Source organism: Giraffa tippelskirchi, chromosome 4 (assembly GCF_054371585.1).
Source record: "Giraffa tippelskirchi isolate mGirTip1 chromosome 4, T2T-mGirTip1v1.2.pri, whole genome shotgun sequence".
In the NCBI taxonomy this organism is placed as follows: Eukaryota; Metazoa; Chordata; class Mammalia; order Artiodactyla; family Giraffidae; genus Giraffa; species Giraffa tippelskirchi.
Window position 1 is genome coordinate 11,146,165 of NC_137278.1, and position 13,984 is coordinate 11,160,148.

General features: G+C 40.2%; 1 protein-coding gene across 6 annotated transcripts in view; it reads left to right on the forward strand.

Annotated features, from left to right (window-relative positions):
• The window catches only part of NR6A1 (nuclear receptor subfamily 6 group A member 1), a 221,792-nt gene that overhangs the window by 121,440 nt on the left and 86,368 nt on the right, over positions 1 to 13,984 (forward strand). The window lies entirely within an intron of this gene.

Consider the following 13,984-nt stretch of genomic DNA (forward strand, 5'->3'; position numbering starts at 1 on the left):
TAATATTTTGATTCGTAGACCTACAGTGACCCTTCTACCTACAGTGATCCTTCTCCCTAGCTACAGACCCAAAATTCTTAATTCTTTCAAATATATTTATTTGCATGTCCCTTGGTCCCTCACACCTGGACACTCTCCTTTCTACCTTATTTTGTTTGGTGGGATGAATCACACAGAATTAAAGTTGTGATCACCTCTGCTACCTTCTTCTTTCATGGCCTCCATATCCTGTCAGCCAGACAAATCATCGCTGTCTCTGTCTTAACTTTCACATTTCTGCTTTTATCACTGAGTATTTCTGCTTTCATCACTGAGTAACCACCATTTCCCTTTGTTCCCTGCAATCATTTTTTTAAAGCTTGTGTGTATTGATACTTTATATACTAGAAACTATGCCAGTTCAGTTCAGTCGCTCAGTCATCTCCGACTCTTTGCAACCCCATGAACCGCAGCACACCAGGCTTCCCTGTCCATCACCAACTCCCTGAGTCCACCCAAACCCATGTCCATCGAGTCGGTGATGCCATCCAGCCGTCTCATCCTCTGTCGTCCCCTTCTCCTCCTGCCCTCAATCTTTCCCAGCATCAGGGTCTTTTCCAATGAGTCAGCTCTTTGCATCAGGTGGCCAAAGTATTGCAGTTTCAACTTCAACATCAGTCCTTCCAATGAACACCCAGGACTGATCTCCTTTAGGATGGACTGGTTGGATCTCCTTGCAGTCCAAGGGACTCTCAAGAGTCTTGTCCAACACTACAGTTCAAAAGCATCAATTCTTCGGTGCTCAGCTTTCTTCACTGTCCAACTCTCGCATCCATACATGATCACTGGAAAAACCATAGCCTTGACTAAATGGACCTTTGTTGGCAAAATAATGTCTCTGCTTTTTAATATGCTGTCTAGGTTGGTCATAATTTTCCTTCCAAGGAGTAAACGTCTTTTAATTTCATGGCTGCAGTCACCGTCTGCAGTGATTTTGGAGCCCCCCAAAATAAAGTCAGCCACTGTTTCCACTGTTTCCCCATCTATCTGCCATGAAGTGATGGGACCAGGTGCCATGATCTTACTTTTCTGAATGTTGAGCTTTAAGCCAACTTTTTCACTGTCCTCTTTCACTTTCATCAAGAGGCTCTTTAGTTCTTCTTCACTTTCTGCCATAAGGGTGGTGTCATCTGCATATCTAAGGTTATTGATATTTCTCCCGGCAATCTTGATTCCAGCTTGTGCTTCCTCCAGCCCAGTGTTTCTCATGATGTGCTCTGCATATAAGTTGAATAAGCATGGTGACAATATATAGCCTTGATGTACTCCTTTTCCTATGTGGAACCAGTCTGTTGTTCCATGTCCACTTCTAACTGTTGCTTCCTGACCTGCATACAGGTTTCTCAAGAGTCAGGTCAGGTGGTCTGGTATTCCCTTCTGTTTCAGAATTTTCCCCAGTTTATTATGGTCCACACAGTCAAAGGCTTTGGCATAGTCAATAAAGCAGAAATAGATGTTTTTCTGGTACCCTCTTGCTTTTCCGATGATCCATCAGATGTTGGCAATTTGATCTCTGGTTCCTCTGCCTTTTCTAAAACCAGCTTGAACATCTGAAAGTTCATGGTTCACGTATTGTTGAAGCCTGGCTTGGAGAATTTTAAGCATTACTTTACTAGCGTGTGAGATGAGGCAGGTATGTGTCAATTGGAGTTTATTTGGCAATGTTGAGCACTTTTGGTTGTCTCAACCTGGGGGCAGTGGTCGGGGATGGGTAAGTAGGGACCAAAAATCCTCCTAAATATTCTTTAATGCACAGGACAGCTCCTCCATAAAAAAGAATTATTAGGCTGAAAATGTCAATAGTGTAGAAATTGAGAAACCTGAATCACATTGTTTCATAGCTCATTTAATCCTCACAACTCTTTATATGAGTTTTATTATCCCCACTTTATAGATGATAAAACTGAGGCTTACAAGATTTAAGTTAATCAGAGTCACACAGCTAGTAAGTAATGGAGCCAAGTTCAAACTTAGTCTGTCTGACTCGGTCTGAGCTTATAGTTGTCATGGTACATAGCCTGCTCTTAACTCAGACCCTTAACTTCTACCTGGTCTACTGTAATGGGTTCCTCCCTGATCCTCTTGCCTCTTGTCTCTCCATTGAAGTCTGTCTTAAGTATAGCATAAGGCTCTAATTATATTGACTCTCTGCTCACAGTCTTCCAATGCATTTGGAATGTAGTTTCGGTTCCCTAGCCTGGGAGTTAAGGCCAGAGCTACTGCAGTCAGTCCCTGAACGACCATTGCAACTAATTTTCCACAACTCTGTTCTTTTCAAAGGCGTGTTTTTCTTTCTTATTTTTGCTTCTTTATGTATTTTCCAATATTCCATAACATATATACTGTTGTTGTAATTTGAAATGTTTTTAATGGCAGAAAAGAAAATCCAGCCCATCTGATGATTTAGGAATTAGAAAATAAAGTGATTGTATTTTTATTTTAAAGCACCCAGACTTCCTCTGTGTAATCCTTCGTTCATGCTGTGCCCTTTGTTTGGAATCCCACACAATTCATTATCAGCGATTCAAATTCTTTTTGACCACCAGGGCCCAGCCTGAACACTACTGCCTGCCCCTGATCTGGAGAGCAGAGAGGTTAAGACCATGTGCTTTTACACACTGATAGGGCCAAGTTTGAGATATGTTTTTTTCTGATAAGTATAGCTGAGACCTCAAGCAAGTAACCCAACCTCATTAAGTCTGTTGTTCATCTGTAAAATTGAGGTGGTATTGAGCTCACAGAGGGTTTTCGAAATTCACTGAGAGCTCATATATGAAGAGCATGGCACAATGTGAGTGTTAAAGGAGTCCATTAATAGAATTTCTTTACTGCATTATTTTTCTACTTCTTTAATTCACACTTCTGCATCTCTAACAGTGTAAGCTGTAGTGTCAGAATTGATGCATTTAAATCCTGGTATCATAACTTAATCAAATTACCTAGCCATCATGTGCTTCAGTTTCCACATCTATGCGCATAATAGTACGTGCTCCATTAGGGCTTATTTCAGGATTAAACGAGATAATGTAGATAAAGCACCTAGACTAGGTCTGGCCTATGATAAGTGCTCAATTATGTTAGCTATTATAATTACCACTCTTACTGCTTACTCATTATTAGCACTTACTACTTCTACTACTTCTTAACTTCTATTCCACTCCTTTGTATACTTGTAACTCCTTTTCTGAGGATTAACCCCTTGAAGCCCTGCACACTGTTTTGAACTTAGTTATAATGATGTAGTTATATTTTACTTGCTTAAGGACTTTCACTGACATCACCCTATTTGAGCCTCACAAAAATCATATGAGGTAGGCAGACAAAATGCTAGCTAAGTATAAGTTTGTGTGGGAAAGGTTTGGGTGTCTGCCACACTCTAGGTTTTGAGTCCTTCCATATTTATCTTATTTGGCTTTCATAGCTATCCTGAAAGGTAGTATTTATTACTACAGTTTAAATATAAGGGACCTGAGGCTCAGAAAGTTTAAGTAGCATGATCAAATTCAATCAGCTAATGAGCTTCAGGGCCTCAACATGTTTCAACAAAGTTGTGTTGAGTTTTCGTGGCCAGGTGTCAGATTTGGTGGTATCTAAGCCACAGTCTTATTATGTTCCTGCTTCTGCTTTGGGGAATCTGGTCACCTTGTCTCCTGAAATAGCTGTTGATGTAAAATACTGCAGTAACGTCAGGAGAGGAAACCTTCAGACAAGGACCATTGAAAAAATTAATCTTAGATTTCTTAGTATTCCTGTGTTTTAGAGACTGCTAAGAATGAGTAGATGAACCTCCATTGGTCTAATGCCAGTGATTTCAAGGGTCTTTGAACATTTTTATATCAATCCAGTTTGCTATACACCCAAGTGAGGTCATTCTGAGACTTAACATTATAACCAATAGTATGTTGGAAGGAGCCCTAGATTGTTTGGAATCAGAAGTCTAGGAGTTCTTATACCAAGAATCCTTTTTGGGGAGATTTTGTGTAGTCTTTAAAGTCAAACAGAGCTGATTGGAGTTACCTGACCTCTCTTTAGTCTCTTTTCTTGTGTGTATGGTGAGGAGAAAAATACCCATATGGCAGAGTTTTTAACATTAAATACAGTAAAGTATGTAAACCACTTTGTCTCATTCATAGCAGGTGTTTAGTAGAATAAACTGTAATAATATGTTTTAAAAATATTTATTTGACTGTGCTGGGTTTAGGTTGCAGCATGTAGATCTTTAGCTGTGGCATGTGGGAGCTAGTTCCCTGATCAGGGATCGACCCTAGGCCCCCTGCATTGGGAGCGTGGAGGCTTAGCCACTGTGGACCACCAGGGAAGTCCCAAAACTGTATTAATATTAAATGTATGTTGTTCCCACCTACAGAAACAAGTCCAGCTATTTAGCCTGTTATGTAAGATATTTCTAAATCTGGCTTTCCTCTCAACATCCCTCAGTCTTTTCCTGCCACTCACTGTCATGTACCTTAAACCGAAGCTACACAAAAGGATTCTTATTTTCAAAACAACCTCTCCTTTTATGTTGCCATGTCTTTGTACATGCTATTGCTTTTGCCTAGAATGCTCTTTCCACTTCCCCCTTCTCTGTCTATTGAGAGCATACTCCTTCAAAACTGAGCTGTAACGCTACTTCTGATGGTAAAGTTTCCATCAGATCTACTCTTACTCCACATAGATTTTTCACTCCTGCCTGTGAGTTGCCATTTAGCACCTTGTTTGTACTTTTCTTAGGCACCGTAGATAATTTCCTGGTCTGTCTCCCCAACACTTTCTAGAGGGCAGTGACCCTGTCTTAGTGTTTCTGTGGAATTCTGGGGCGGCAGAGTGCATTTGCTCTATCTCACTTGGGACTTCCCTTTCAATTTGAATTCTGGATGTGAAAAACGTGATGACAGATCTCTTTGTTTTAAACCTCTGTGAGATGCAGGCAGTCCACGTGGAGGTTAATCTCATTGCTCAGATTTGGACATCACCATGTGTGCAGTTTCTTTAATCCTCCTCTAGCTATCAAAATGGATTTAGCAGTTGACATCCTCTTTTTTCTGTCTGGGGCAAATAGAGCTTTGTAGAACTTAGCCTGGAGGAGCAATGACCTTGCCTCCCCAGTTTAGAATGATCCCAGGACATAAAACTAGGTGTCCCTGAGGACCTAGCATGGCCACAGTGTCGCCAGTGACAGGAGTACTGTGGCCTTACTTATGTTTATTCAGGAGACTGGGAAAAACTTTCAGCCTCTGATTTAATTTTCTGTGACACATTGAGTCTGTGTTTTAGCCTGCAGAACACTACAGCTGTGTCCTAATTCTTTTCACCCTATCCCTTTCCTACCTTGTGATTTTCATATCACTACCTTTTAAGGTGCTTCTATCCTTGGCTGATAGTCTTACATTGGAAGTCACCACAGAACAGTGGAGAAGATACCTCTGAATCATCGATGTATACAAGCAAAAATCACCAGTACAGAGGAGCTGAGAGCAATGGCATGTGTTGGGATCAGTAGTAGGTGGTCTATTCCTGGGACTGACTTGTTGATGTTTCTCTGCCAAGTGGGGAAGCGATCTCAATTAATAAAACAAAGCTGTATAATTTGTGTAATGACCAGTATGAAGGGCAGTAATCACAATAACAGCAATTACCATTTTCTGAGGACCTACTGAGTATCTAGCCCAATGCTAGGTATTTGAGGTGCAGAAGTAGGTTGGATGAGGTCCTTATTCTGGAGTAGTTTGCAGTCTAGTGAGGGAGATAGGGAGAGATTGAAGGCAAAAGGAAAAGGGGGTGGCAGAGGATGAGATAGTTAGATAGCATCACTGACTCAGTGGACATGAATTTGAGCAAACTCTGAGAGATGGTAAAGGACAGGAAAGTCTGGCGTGCTACAGCCCATGGGGTTGCAAAGAGTTGGACACAACATAGTGACTGAACAACAACATAGGGAGATAGAATCATAAAACTGGTTGTCACACTGGAGTAAAATTAGCTCAATAGTGCCGAGAAGTACAGGATGCTAAGAGCACTGAGGAGAGACATATATGTGAGACTTTGGGAGCAGAAAGGCTAGACCATTTTTTAGAAAGAAATCACGTGTTTGATTCTTTTCTGGTGTATAGTTTGGCTTTTGTCTACTCTTCTCTTACTCCACTGCTTAAATGTTTTTCTACTTCTCCAAGGCCAAGTTTGGTCCTGTCATTGTTACTCATACCTTGTGTACTTATGATACTTATCACAGCTATAATTAAATATTTCTTTATATAATTGTTTAATACTTGTCCTTTCTACTAGTCTATAAGGGCAGTGACCATGCTGGTCTTGTTTGCATTGATACCTATCAGTATCAATCCTGTGCCAGGATTGTAGGCACACAATAAACGTTTGTTGAATGAATGATTGAATCCTTATGAACTCAAGTCCTTAGATTGTCTCCCCAACATATAGTGTGTGTGAGGTTTAGGAAAATTAAGCCTATAATCTGGTGGGAGAAACATCTCATATCAGATTTATTGCCCTTGTGGTGGCAGAGTTAGGTAGCCAAACCTGTGTCCTTTACAGAGAAATTCCTTGGGTTCTGAACTCTACAGTGCGGAGTAGATAACTCTGACACTAGTCCTCCTTTCTCTTGCATTTTTCTGCTGTTGGTGTTTGAATAATGATACCACTGTTCCCTGAAAAGCACAAAAAATAAGAAATGAATGCTCAAAATGGCTGACATAGTATTTTGATCCTCAGTGTCTCACCTAACAACTCCTCTCTCAAACTCAATACGCAAATATTTTTCTTGGAAATTCCCATCTTTCACAGGCGTTGGAGTAAGCTCCAGGTGTAGCCAGCATGTATTGAGTGTGCCAGATGTGAGGCTGTACCTTTTTATAGTCTTTCTCTTTGGCTGTTAAGGGTTGGGGTTTGAAATCGACCTGGGCAGGATCTGTGCCTGCCTTGAGCAGATATTAAGAATGAGACTCTTAAATATCTATCTCACAGTCTATCCCTGGCAAATAGAAAACTGTCAGTTGTATAATAGAATGAATGTATTTGTGGCCTACATAGCACACACGCTGTATGTATTTCCTTGACATGTGTCTACTTTTTTCATATGGCACTTTCCTTTCTTCCCACCAGGACACTTCCTACCCTTTCCCATAATAATTTGCCCAATACTTCTTTAACGGTCAGTAGAAAAGATTCTGAAATTTCTTCTGTTCACCTTTTAGAGTTGCTGAATTCTTGATTTGCTTATGGTATTGGGACTGAAGCAGCTTAAAACACAAGTTAGCTGCAAAAGGGTGTTTGTTTTCTGTTCATCCTATCTGGAAATTTTGAGACTCAGAAAATCCCTAGAACATCATAACTGAAAGATAGCCTTATACAGACACCTCCCACAACTTTGTCATTAAGCAGATGACAAAACTGAGGCCCACAAAGGGCTTACTATGTGTGCCTCAGGCTATCCAGCAAGGTAATGGCAGAGTCTCGAACCCAACCCAATCATTGCATCTTTTTATTTTATTTTATTGATTATTTTTTAGGTTAAATAACAGTGACAGGAAGAGTTCATAAAAAGGCAAAAGTTTTTTTTTTAAAAATGAGCTTGTGTTAAAGCTGTAATTCCAGATCACGCATGGCACTTTGTTATAAGCCTGTTACGAGCAGCATTTTGCCAATTGGAGAGATTTCGAAAGAGGTCTCATAAATCTTCAGAATTCCAAATCTTTGTCCTAGTCCACAAGGAAAGTAGTAGCTTCTAGAGTTGAATAGATTTCAATCTTTATGGGAGCAAGTGCAAAAAGAGTTGCAGTGATTTTGGGGGAGAGATTCTTGGCCCCATTTTCCCTTCAACGTATGCATCTGACAGCTGGCCTGTCATTCTATTTTTAGACATAATCTACGGGATTATGGAGTTTGATTTGTTTCAAAGCTATGCTGCAGAAATGCAAGCTGTGTAGAAAATGGATTTGCTTTGTAGCAATTTGGAGACTATTTAGTACACTATCTTTAAATTTTTAAATTTAATCAACTAATGTAGATCCCTTTATCCAACTATTTTATCTTAATGTCCACTTACAGTTACAACTGTATTCTAACTTATTTGGGAGAAATAAATGCTAGAAATACTAGAAGTGGAAATAAGTTTTTTACTTTATGTCATATCACTGATCTTCATTTCCCTTTTCTAGGTCATAGAAGGAACAATAGACATACTCCTTATAGGGGTTTAAAAATAATTTATAGCTGCATTCGGAGAAGGCAATGGCAACCCACTCCGGTACTCTTGCCTGGGAAATCCCATGGACAGAGGAGCCTGGTGGGCTGCGGTCCATGGGGTCGCTAAGAGTCAGACACGACTGAGCGACTTCACTTTCACTTTTACTTTCATGCAATGGAGAAGGAAATGGCAACCCACTCCAGTATTCTTGCCTGGAGAGTCCCAGGGACCGGGGAGCCTGGTGGGCTGCCGTCTGTGGGGTCGTACAGAGTCGGACACGACTGAAGCGACTTAGCAGCAGCAGCAGCATAGCTGCATTCATTAAGCACCTGTTAGCATTTATTGAACGCCATCTGTATCCCAGGAACTGAGCTTGCCTAATATAGTGGTTCATTTATTTCTTATGTTACAATGACTATTAAAGGTAAGGGATGATATCCCTGTTTTGTACGAGAAAGCTGTGAGACTCCAAGCAATTGAATAACTTGCCAAAAGTATAGAAATAATAGAGCAAGAATTGGAACCCAGATCTGTCTGATCGCAGAATCCTGCTTTCCCTTTCAGCAGGTAGCCTCTACTAGTTTTAAGAAGAAGCTGATTGGTAAAACTAGAAGGGCTAAGTACAGAAAGGTATAATAATTCAAAATATGATTGGAGGGGGTTATGTAGGTATTGTACCATAAAACAGAATTTACATATACCTTATATGTTCATAAATACTCATTTTGGTTTAGAACTGTCATTTCACGGGTTCTGTTACTTTTTCTTTTGATTACATAAATGAAAAAATTTAGAAAATGTAAGTTACTACTTTAGCATCTCAAATGTTTATCAGGAAAAGGCTTTTGCTTTTAGTACACAAAAGGTTTACAATTTAACAAATGATTAATGAGATAAAATTGCCCTAACTTTTGGAGGAAAAAATCAGTATCTTTGAAGGTAAATCTTACCTTTTCCAATGACTGCATTATCTAGGAAAATCATTCTAAATGATTTAGAACTTGGTCAGCATGACTTTGCTGGCCTTTAGATTGGAATGTCTAAGATGCTACAACTAGTGGTGATCTGACATTGTTCTTAGAAGCGGGATACCTCAGGAAAGTGATAGGCCTAACAGACCAGACCTTAGTAACTTTGGGAAATTGCCTTGAGAAAGGAAAAAACACTCAAAACTTAGCGTCAGATCCTAGTTCTGCCCATTTAAGCATTTGCCTACCACTCTGAGCCTCAGTTTCTTCACTGATTAAGTGGGGTAATGATACCTTATTACAGAGTTATTCTGAAGTCATTTTTAACAGTCATGATGAAGGAATATGTTTTGAAATGACTTAGAGTTGCAGCATTTTATCAGTGATGTAATTCCAACAGTAGCTGCATTTAAATAACCTGCTGTCACACTTTGTTCTAAGAAATTACCTTCTCATGCAACTGGTCTACTTGGCCTATGTTAATGTAGTTGAAATTAAATTTATTTGGCTTAATAGCAAGCAATTCTTGTTCCATTACTTACCATTCTGTCAGTTCCTGTCCTTGGTTGGCAGGCTCTGTACAACAATACAAAATGCAAAATTAGTTTTCCCTGTTAAGTATATGCGTTTGTGGTAGGAAGAATGTGAATTAAGGCTGGATCCTGAAAGGCCATTTGAGATGGGAAAAGGGAAGCGCTGCAGGAGAGAGAGACTTCTTTGGCTTGGCTTTGGCTTGACTTATCACTTGATCATGAAGTGTCAGCACAGAGAGGCTGTGCTGGCTTGTTAACGTTAACAGCAAAGACCAAACAGCTTCCCTCTACCTCACAAACCATCTTTCCCCCATCTATATTTAGTTGACTGGGACCATTGCACTTTCTGTTGCTTTCTTTAAAAAACAAAACAAAACAAAACCAAAACCGTCTGGTCTGCCAAGATGTCGCTCTTTATATCCAATCTTTTGCTATAAGGAAAGTGCTTGGTTTGACATCCTGCTGAAAATCCCTCAGCCTGTAGATTTCCAAAGCCTGCTTTAGCCCAGTGCTTCTTGTTTTCTACCTTTTGAGCTTTTTGTCACCCCACATCTCAGAATGAGTGGAGAAAAGGAAACAAGTCTATCAAAGTTCATCATCCCCTACTTTTTTTTTTTTTTTTTACCATATTAGGTAGAGACTATTCAGTATGTCTGTCCTGTAGTCTGAAATGGGTGGATGGGGAGTCAGTCTGATTCCAGGTCTACCACATTATAGTTATGTTTGACCTATGCCCAAACTCTTCTCTCAGAGCTCAATTTTTCATTTGCAAAAATGGGAAATGTCTTTGTACTACAGGTATTAAGGTTGACTATAACAATATATGTGAAACACCCAGTGTAGTGCTTACTTAACACATGAGAAGTGTTTAATAAACATTGTATTCTTTTCTTCCAAAAGTATTTTCTAGATAGAACAACACTGAATCTTGTACTAACCCAACAAATGTATTAATCACTGTGTTAATCTCTCCTATAAGGATAGCATCTCAATCCTTTGTCTTTAAACTCTTTCTTATTATTGATGAAAGCCTTTTAAGTTCCAGCAACTGGCTTAAAAGTGACTTTGAGAACATATGAATTTATAAATCAGGATCTGTCATCCTGAAGCAAAAAGAGCTCTGGAGATAAACTTTTGGATTTAGTTTTTCCAGGATGGTTCTTGTGAATCCTAAACAAAACTAGATCCTAGGTGTGTATTCCTGGAGTAGTTAATGGCAACCCACTCCAGTATTCTTGCCCTGAAAATTCCATGGATAGAGGAGCCTGGTGAGCTATAGTTCATGGGGTTACACAGAGTCGGACATGACTGAGCATGCACACACGCTCAGGGTTAGTCAGTATTAGTCAGGATTCTCCAGAGCAACCGAACCAATATGGGATGTGTATGTTTGTGTGTACGTGCATGTAGATAACTAAAAATGTATTGTAAGGATTTGGCTGTCATAATTAAGGAAGCTTACAAGTGCAGAATCAGCAGAGTAGGCCAGCAAGTTGGAGACTCAGGAAAGTCAGTGGTGCAATTCCAGTCCAAAGGCTGTCAGGCTAGAGACCCAGTAGAGCTGATGTTCCAGTCAAGTCCAAAGACATTCTCTCCTGGAGATTTCTGTCTTGCTCAGTGGAGGCTGGTCTTTATGTTCTCTTCAGGCCTTCAACTCATTCAGTGAGGCCCAACCACATTATTAAGGGCAATCTACTATACTCAAAGTCAAAATTAAATTTAAATTTGTTAAACTTAACAAATTTAAATGTTAGTTTTATTCAAAAAATTTCATTCCATCCATCATGGAAATACACAGTAATATTTGATCAAATGTTTGATCTGATGGCCCAGCCAAGCTGACATATAAAATTAACCATCACACTAAGTTTAATGAAAAACACAAGACTCAGAGATTCCTGTCAACATTGATCATTACTTTTGTGTCTCTTAATAATAACACAACTGCAGTTCTTTCTACAGTACTTTCACATACCTGTCTCAGTTGATCTCCATAGAAGCTCTTATTAGGTTATCAGATATAACCCAACTTGTCTGAATAGAGTTCTGAGACTGAGACAGGTTAGGGGACTTGCCCAAGGTGTCACATAGTGAGTGGCAGAGCTACAATTTGTCCAGATCCTTTAACTTCAAATCTGAGCATTTTCCCCTTGGCCATTCTCTCTGTGCCAGCTGGAAAATTCTGGAGATGCTTTTGAGAGCCTGGTGGCTTTTCTTCTTGAAACTGTTGTACTCCTCCTTGGAACTATTTTGTGATAAAAAGTTAACAAAATATATATTGGTGGAACCTAAAGATCTTTTCAGATGATTCTGATGATGCCCTCAGGCAGAAAAGAAGAAAGAAAGAGGGAGGAACGACGTTAGCAGCAAAAAGAGTAATGTCAAAAAGTAATTAGAGCAGGACAAATGGATTGTGCTGCCACGTTCAAGATTGTTATTTCTGTAAGCAGTGAGGAGGAAGGGCGCTAATGCAATGTGACGGATCTGGAGCAAAACCCAGGGCATCGCACAAACTGCAGAGACCCAGCCGGTAGCAAGGCTCAAACCTCAAGGTTTGACTGAACAGTGTTTGATATCGCAGAGAGTTGTTTCATGTTGTTTGGAGAAACCATTGTGTCAGGGGACCTACTTTCTTGATTTTTGCTTTTGGGAAATGGCCTCATGATCTTATGTAGGTAGTTGGTGTGTCCTAGGATAACTCCCATCCCAGCATTTTGTCCCTGCACATCTCTAGGCTAGGCAGGGACATGATGCCAACAGGGATTTGGAAGAGAAGATAGGAAGATACCAAATATGAAGTGAATTGGGGTATTACCTATTTGGAGAGAAAATGAAATAGAACAGGAGTCTTAATCAAAATGCAACTTAGTATTAGAAAGCCACCCTGGAGAGAGGCAGACGGTAATATTCTCATCTGTTGAGGACAGATTTACTAGCTTAGATAACCTGTGTCCATGATCCCACTGCTGCCACCATGTGTGAGGAAGCTGCCACGACCCTCAAGAAACAGAATTTCCATATTTGCCTGCAAGGACATCTGCACAAGTAGATCAGCTTTCTCCCCAGTGAGTCACCATACCCTTGAAGTCTGTTGCCAGTTGCTGCCACTACTATGGCAGTGTTGTTAAGAGCTTGTGTTTTTAGTAATCAGACATTCCTGGGTTTGTATTCTAGCTCTGTTCTTTATGAGCTGTTTGACCTTGGGCAATTTACCTAACCTCTCTGAGACTCAATGTTTTTATTTCTAAAATAAGGATAATTGTACTTCCAAACTTCTTTTGAGATTTTGGTAAGGTGATACACTTAAGACAGTTAGTACTGTGCCAGATGCCAGGCACAAAGTCATGACCCGGTAAGGTTAGAAGAAAAAGTATGAAGTGGGAGGGTGTGTAGGGGGGTGGGGCTGATCTGAAGTTGTCTACCCAATAGGCTCAGTGGGGAGCTAGACATCTGTTCTTCAGATTTCTGGTCTGTGCAGAGATAAATGGTTATGCCTCAAGATCCCATAGTATAGCTGAGGTAAGACTAAAAAAATTAAATTGGGATTTCTTTACTTAATACTCAGTGGGAAGGGGAAATTAAGACCGTGTTATGATTCTAAGTAATCAGACTCACACTGTATAGAGTATTGCCCTTGGCCATGTGAAGGGATTCACCTTTCATTCCTGACTCGTGACTTGCCATCTCTCACCCCCATCCCTTTACCCATTCCCACTTTGAAATCCTCTGACAACTCAGAACTGACCAAAAATCAAGTCTTAATACTCTGCCATCATATATTTAACTTTCTTCAAGTCACTTTACTTTGATAATTTTTTTCTTACCATGCTGTTACCAACCAGGGTTCTTGACCATCCCCAATCAATAGAAATTGACTGGAGGCCAGATTAGAAATTTAGGTAAGGCTTAATTGGGGTCCCTGCTGTAGCAGGGGGCAGCAAGAAAAGCAACAGGTTCCCTTGCTTCACTTCTGAGGAGAGGGGCAAGCTTGTTCCTTTTATGGAGTGAGGGTAGGGGTGTGTCCAGGACTCAGGCCTGAGGGGTTGCTTAGGTATTTTGCCCACCCCTTTGGTGGTGGTGTGTACAGGGGACATGCTCAGTATCCTCCTTTTGCTCTTCACACCCTGTTTTTGCTCCAGGCTCTTTAAAAGTGACAGTTGGGTTTTTATCTCTATATCATTTGGGTCCAGAATTTGCCCCAAGTGTGTAGGCATGCAGTTATTTTTAGTGCCATACAGTTTATT